This window comes from Phoca vitulina, unplaced genomic scaffold, assembly GCF_004348235.1.
Source record: "Phoca vitulina isolate PV1807 unplaced genomic scaffold, GSC_HSeal_1.0 scaffold5, whole genome shotgun sequence".
Lineage (NCBI taxonomy): Eukaryota > Metazoa > Chordata > Mammalia > Carnivora > Phocidae > Phoca > Phoca vitulina.
This window is the reverse complement of record NW_022589708.1, coordinates 50,041,961-50,049,228: the sequence shown is the minus strand read 5'-3', so window position 1 is coordinate 50,049,228 and position 7,268 is coordinate 50,041,961.

The window sequence follows — 7,268 nt, the reverse complement described above, 5'->3', positions numbered from 1 at the left end:
TGCCATTTGCAACGACGTGGATGGAACTGGAGGGTATTATGCTGAGCGAAATAAGTCAAACAGAGAAAGACATGTATCATATGACCTCACTGATATGAGGAATTCTTAATCTCAGGAAACAAACTGAGGGTTGCTGGAGTGGGGTGTGGGGTGGGAGGGATGGGGTGACTGGGTGATGGACACTGGGGAGGGTATGTGTTCTGGTAAGCACTGTGAATTGTGCAAGACTGTTGAATCTCAGATCTGTACCTCTGAAACAAATAATGCAATATATGTTAAGAAAGAAAAACAGTTTCTAACTTTTTGATTTATTGCTCTAATGCCTAGAAGGTAGGATGGTCCTTCCCTTTTCAACAGAGTTCCATGAGTGGATTTTTTTTTTAACCTTGCAAGTATAGAAACTGTAATTCACACTGAAATAGATAGGAGTATGGGATAACAAGTAGCATGAAGACAAACAAACAAACAAAAAACCCCAACCAACCAAACAAACAAAAACAGAATTAGATAGGAAATAGTAGTGGGGGCCAATGAGAACTCTTCTGCTTAGAATCTAAATCTGTGAGTCTGTAATGTACAGAAGTGAGATAGCTCATTATATCCTGTGGCTCTTAGAACTCATACCACATACCTGATTGGGGGATTCCACTTCCATGGTACCAGGCATACTTGGAAGTGAACACAGACAAGGACAAAATTTATATATAAACTCCTCAGGGAAGCCCTTCTGTACTCATGGTCAGTTTCTGTGCCTAATCCAAATTTGCTGACATACCAGGTGTTTTTAATTAGTATTTTTGCTTTTTGGCAAAACTAGACACTCTGATAATTAGAATGTCAGTATTTGGAGGAACAGGACCATTTGAAGAATTCATGGCACTCTCCAATATACTGCCAAGCCTAATCAACAACCAGTAGTGAAGAAATTGGGTGATTCCCTTCTCATACAAGGCAGGACTAGAGTTGCTATTCAGTTCAGGTTCATTTTCCCAAGCAGTGTTGGGGAGAGAAGATACTTCATTGCAAGGTTGTAATATTGCATGGTTCCAAGGATGATTATCAGTTAGTCTGTCACCCTTTGCAGCAGCCTGCCCCCTCCATCCCCACCCGAACAGACACCCTTGCAGTTATCCCAGCCCTTTTCCAGCCCTAGAAAGATATTATGGGAACATATGATTCCCCCAAACTTTGACCGGGGGAGAATTTACTTTAATAAAACAACAGTGAAATAGTTACAGGAACCCAGTGTAGACACTACTTATCAAAAGCACTAGAATAATAAGAGCTATTTGAAGAATGAAAAGTGTCAAAAAGGAGGAGATAGAGGCAGAGGAGTTTAATTCCAAAATAACTGCAACAAAAGAAGAGTAGGATTTTGACTTTCTCATCAGAAGGTGAGAGTGCTAGCTAAGCCCCATGGGTGTACTGGGTATATGTTACCAAAAATAGCATTGAGAAAAGCTACAGTCTTACCAGCTAAAGTTACAAAGGTCAGAAAACAGGGCAGTGGTAGCTTCCAGAAACTGAAGTGAAATCATGGTAGCATGAGGCCTGAAGAAGAAATGGGATCTAAATTCAAAGCATAAACTGCCCAAAATCCATAGCTGACAGCTAAACTACATGTGAATAGCAGGGGCTTCACTATTTACATGTAGGAGACCAATTGAAAAATCAAAGGATCAGAAAACATTTGATTTTTGAAAAATATCCCTGCACAGAGCCATATCTGTGAATTTAATGTTTTTCTAAATACTTATATTCCTCAACAGTGTATAGCCTGAGTGGGAGAATGGTGAATCCTGATAACTGTAAGTGTCAAAGTACAGAGAATAGATAACAATTTGGAGTTGTAGAGAGTGCTAGAAGCAAGGAAATCATAGAAAATGTGTATTACATCTTTGCCCAAATCCTTGGTTGACTACCATATTTTGAGACTGGGAAGAATTCAAGCTAAGACAGCAGCAGTAGGAAGCCACAAAAATGGAATTATCAGCAGCTACATGCCGTGAAAGAAACTCCATTTGCAGTTTGAATCAGCAAGTCCACTACCTACTAGGATTATTTTTTAATTATCAGAATAATACAATAGAATATAGAGTTGCTAAAAATATTAAAATGTTTAATATTCAATCAAAAGTTGTAAGAAGTGGAGAATGAACAACTAAAATCAATAAAGAATGAAAAAATATGAAATCACGGAGTTGAAGGAGATTAATAAATAGTAATTCGGTACACGTAAAAACAACTATGGCAATAAGTACATAAATTGCAAAGTTTTCTAAATCCAATCGCAGAGGTTTTTAGACTGGTTTAAAAAGGCAAGAATCAATTACCTGTTGTTACAGAAGACAGGTTTTAAATACAGAGACAGATTGAAAATATGGTTGGAAAAGAATATACTATGAAAATAAGAAGCATAAGATAGTTGAAGTGGTTATATTAATATCAGATACAGTAGACTTCAAGGTAATGAGTGTTAAGACAAAAGAAGGACACATCCTGATGATGAAAGGGTGAATACATCAAATATAAAACAACTATATCGGGGTGCCTGGGTGGCTCAGTTGGTTAAGCGTCTGCCTTCGGCTCCGGTCGTGATCCCAGGGTCCTGGGATTGAACCCCACATCGGGGCTCAGTGGGAAGTCTGCTTCTCCCTCTCCCTCTGCTGCTCCCCCTGCTTGTACTCTCTCGCTCGCACTCTCTGTCTCTCAAATAAAATCTTAAAAAAAAATATATATAAAACAATTATAAATATTCACATAATTAACAGCTTCAAAATACAGAAAACAAAAACTGATGGGAAAATAAGGGAGAAATGAGCAAACTTTAACTGAACTTTGGAGATTTCAACATATTTTACTCAGTAATTGACCAAATAAAAATAAAATAAGCATGCAGAAAATCGAAATGACCTCCTTAACCACTATACTCAACTATAACCAACAACTGCAGAATACACATTACTTTTGAAAACACATGGAACCAAGATAGACAATATTATCATGTAATAAAACATATCACAGTGGACTTCAGGAGATTGAAACCTTATAGAATATGTTCTTACCACAATGGTATTCATCTAGAAATCCCTCTTGTGAGTGTACTCCCTCTATCCCTCCTTCCCTCCTTTCTCACACACACACTAGAAAACTCCTAAATAATAGAAAAGTTCCACTCTAACTAGCCTTTGGGTAAAAAAAAATAAAGGAAATAAAAATATTTTGAAGATACAGCAAATGAAACCTCAACATAAAACTTATGGGATACAGTTAAAGCTTATTTAATGAGAAATTTATACAATCAAATACACATAAGAAAACTTGGAAGATCTCAAATCAATGATCTAGTCTTAACACCTTAAACTAGGAATAGAAAGGCAAATTAAATCCAAATTAAACAAAAGAAAGGAAATACTGTAGATAAAAGCAGAAGACAATAAAACAGAAAACAGAAAAAAATAGCATCTAATTCTTTGAAAAGATCAATAAAATCTAAAAACCTGCAAACAGACTTAAAAGGAAAAAAATATGAGGGAGGGAGGGCAGGAGAGAGAATGAGAGCACAGATTAATAATGCCAGGATGTTAGGAAAGTAATAGGGAGAACCAATATAGAACCTACATCCATTAAAAGTATATATGGGAATATTATGAAAAACTTCTTGCCAGTAACCAAAAAAACTTAAATGGACAAACTTTAAATGCTCACTCAAGAATAAATAGATAACATGAATAGCCATGCTGCTATAAAATAAATTGAATTCATTTTTAATAACCACACATAAACTACCTTTACTGATTTCTAGCATATATTTAAAGAAGAAATAATACCATTTATACATGAACTCATCCAGAAATTAGAACAGAAAGGCATGCGTACTCACACATTTATTTGATAAGGTCAGCACACAAAATCACAGATAAGAGAAACCTATTACAAGGAAAGAAAATACAAATATACAAATATTACAAGGAAAGAAAATACAAAAATACAAATATACGACACAAGCATAGACAAAAATTCGTTTAAATCTTAGCAAATTGAATCTAGTGATTAACCAAATGGGTAGTGTCTCACAAACTAATGAATTTAATTCCAGAAACACAAAAGCAGTTTAATATTCCATAGTCAATCAGTGTAATTCCCAGTACAAACAGAATAAAAAAAAAATAAAAACAGTACATACAATCATCTCAGTAGATGCAGAGAAACACAATTCAACAGCACTTCATGATGAAAATCTCCGGCTAATGAAGTGTATCTCTGAAAATCCCATAGCTGATACCACACTTAAACACTGGAAGACTAAATGTTCCCACCTAAATTCAGGAATGAGACAAGGATAACTTATCTCTGTATTTCCACTTAACATTGTGCTGAAAGTTCTAGTCTGTGCAATAAGGAAAGAAAAAAGATATAGAGATGGAAAAGGAAGAAGAAAATCTCTATTGACAAAGGATAGAGCCATCTCTTCAGAAAACTATAGAATAGGGGTGCCTGGGTGGCTTAGTTAAGAATCTGACTCTTGATTTTGGCTCAGGTCCTGATCTCAGGGTCATGGGATTGAGCCCCACATCAGGCTCTGGGTTCAGTGGGAAGTTTGCTGGAATTCTCTCTCTCCCTCTCCCTTTGCCCCTCCCCCTGATCTCATGCACATGTACTCTCTCAAGTCTCAAAAAAAAAAAAAAAAAGCTACAACAAAAAGTAATAGAAATTATATATGTGTTTAGCAAGGTTTTAAGATTCAGATCAATATTCAAAAATTTTATTTTTATTCTTGTTAACAACCAAAATTATAAATACCATTCATAATAGCATAAAATACAAAATACATAAGGATAAATTTTACAAAAAATATGTATATGTACTGAATGTTACAAAAAATTGCTGAGAGAAAGTACAATATTGGATGACTCGATATGGATAAATTGTCATGACTGTCCCAATTGATCTGTAGAGTCAATATAATCTCAAAATCTCAACAGGCATTTTTATAAACATTGACAAAGTGATTATAAAGTTCAAATATAAATGCAAAGAACTTAAAATACCAAAAGCAATACTGAAAAAGAAGAAAATATTGGAGAACATATATTATCTGGTCTCAGGACTTTGTATAATCTACAGTAAGACCATGTAATTTTGGTGTAAGGTTTGATATATTGTTTAGTGAAACAGATAATCAAGAAACAGACCCACATATACTTCAGCTGAGAATCAGCAATGTGTCAATGAAGCTTGATTATTACTAATGCATATAAAAACTTTAATTCAAAGTTGGTCATAGACTTAAATGTGAAAGATACAATTATGTAACTTTTAGGCAAAGATTTGTTTAGAAAGAGGACAAACCATGAAAGAGAAAATGGATTAATTGGATTTTATTTGAATTAAATACTTTTTATATTTTAAAAAAAAACAGTTAATAAAAAGACAATTCAAGCCACAGACTGGGAGAATATTTTGCAAAACATGTCAGAAAGAGACCTATCGAGAGGATACATAAACTACTCTTTCAGCTTATTAAGAGCAATGCAAACAATCTAATTAAAAAGAAAATGGCAGATGATTTAGACATTTTATCAAAATATATGAATAGCAATTATTATTTCAAGATGTTCAATATCATTAGTGTTTTCTGTGGACTATGTATCTTCCCAAAATCTATGTGCTGAAGTCCTAATTCCCAATGTGATGGTATTTGGAAGTGGGAAGGCAATTAGGTCATAGAGGGGTGGAGCCTTCCTGGATAGGATTAGTGCTCTTGTAGGAAGAGACATGACAGAGAGACCATCTCTTTCTTTACCATTGGGGGAATACAGCTAGAAGGCAGCTGTTTGTAAACCAGGGACAGGACTTTTACCAGAAAGCAAACCTGCTGGTGCCTTCACCTAAGACTTCTCTGGAACTGTGAGAAAAAAATACTTGTTGTGGAAGCTACCTAGTCTACAGTAGTTGTTAGAATAGCCCACAGGAAGACTGCTGTCATGGATGCGCATTGAAATCACAAGAAGATACTACTGCACGCTCGCTAGAATGGCTAAAACTTAAAAGTCTGACAATTCCGGGGCGCCTGGGTGGCTCAGTTGGTTAAGCGACTGCCTTCGGCTCAGGTCATGATCCTGGAGTCCTGGGATCGAGTCCCACATCGGGCTCCCTGCTCAGCGGGGAGTCTGCTTCTCCCTCTGACTCTCCTCCCTCTCATGCTCTCTGTCTGTCATTCTCTCTCTCAAATAAATAAATAAAATCTTAAAAAAAAAAAAAAAAAGTCTGACAATTCCAACTTGGCGGAGAACTGGCGCACTGACGATGCCATGTATTGCTGGTAAGAAAGCAGAATGGTTCAACCACTTTTGAAATCATTTGACAGTTTCCCATGAGTACAGTATATACTTCTGTTATGATCCAAAAATTGTATTTCTAGATATTTACCCAAGAGAAATTGAAAACACGCATCCACATAGACTTACATGTGTATTTATAGCAGCAGCATTGATAATTGCCAAGAACTAAAAAGAATTTTAAATGCTCATCAAGTAGTAAATGCACAAACAAAGACTAAAATATTCATACAGTGGAATACTACCCAGCAATAGAAGGGACATCAAATTATATATCTTAAATGGTTGAATGTTTTTTTCCTTCTACTGTGATTTAATTCACTATCCTAAAATTCACCATCTTAAAGTGTACAATTCAGTGGTTTTATTATATTCACAATGTTGTGCAAAATCAGAACCGTCTAACCCTAGAATATTTTCATCACCCCCCCCCCACACACACACACACACAAATGCTGCCCATTCCTCCCACCTGACCTATCCAGCAACAGCTAATCTACTTCTTGTCTTTAAAAATTGGCTTATTCTGGACAATTCATATAAATAGAATCATACAGTATGTGACCTTTTATATCTGGCTTCTTTCACTTAGTGTAATGTTTTTGAGGTACATACATGCTTATAGCATGTATTAGCATTTTTATTCCTTTTTATGGATGGGTAATAGATGTTTTATTTATGTATATACCACAGTTTGTTTATCCATTCATCCATTCATAGGCGTTTGGGTTTCCACTTTTTAGCAATTTTGAATACTGCTGCTATGTACATTAGTGTTTAAGTTCTGTATGGGCATATGTTTTCAAGTATACTGGGTATATATCTAGGAATGGGAAATGTTGGGTCATATAGTAACTGCCAACCTATTTTGCGAAGTGTCAGCACTATTTTACATTCACTCTAGCAATTTATGAGCGTCCCATTTAC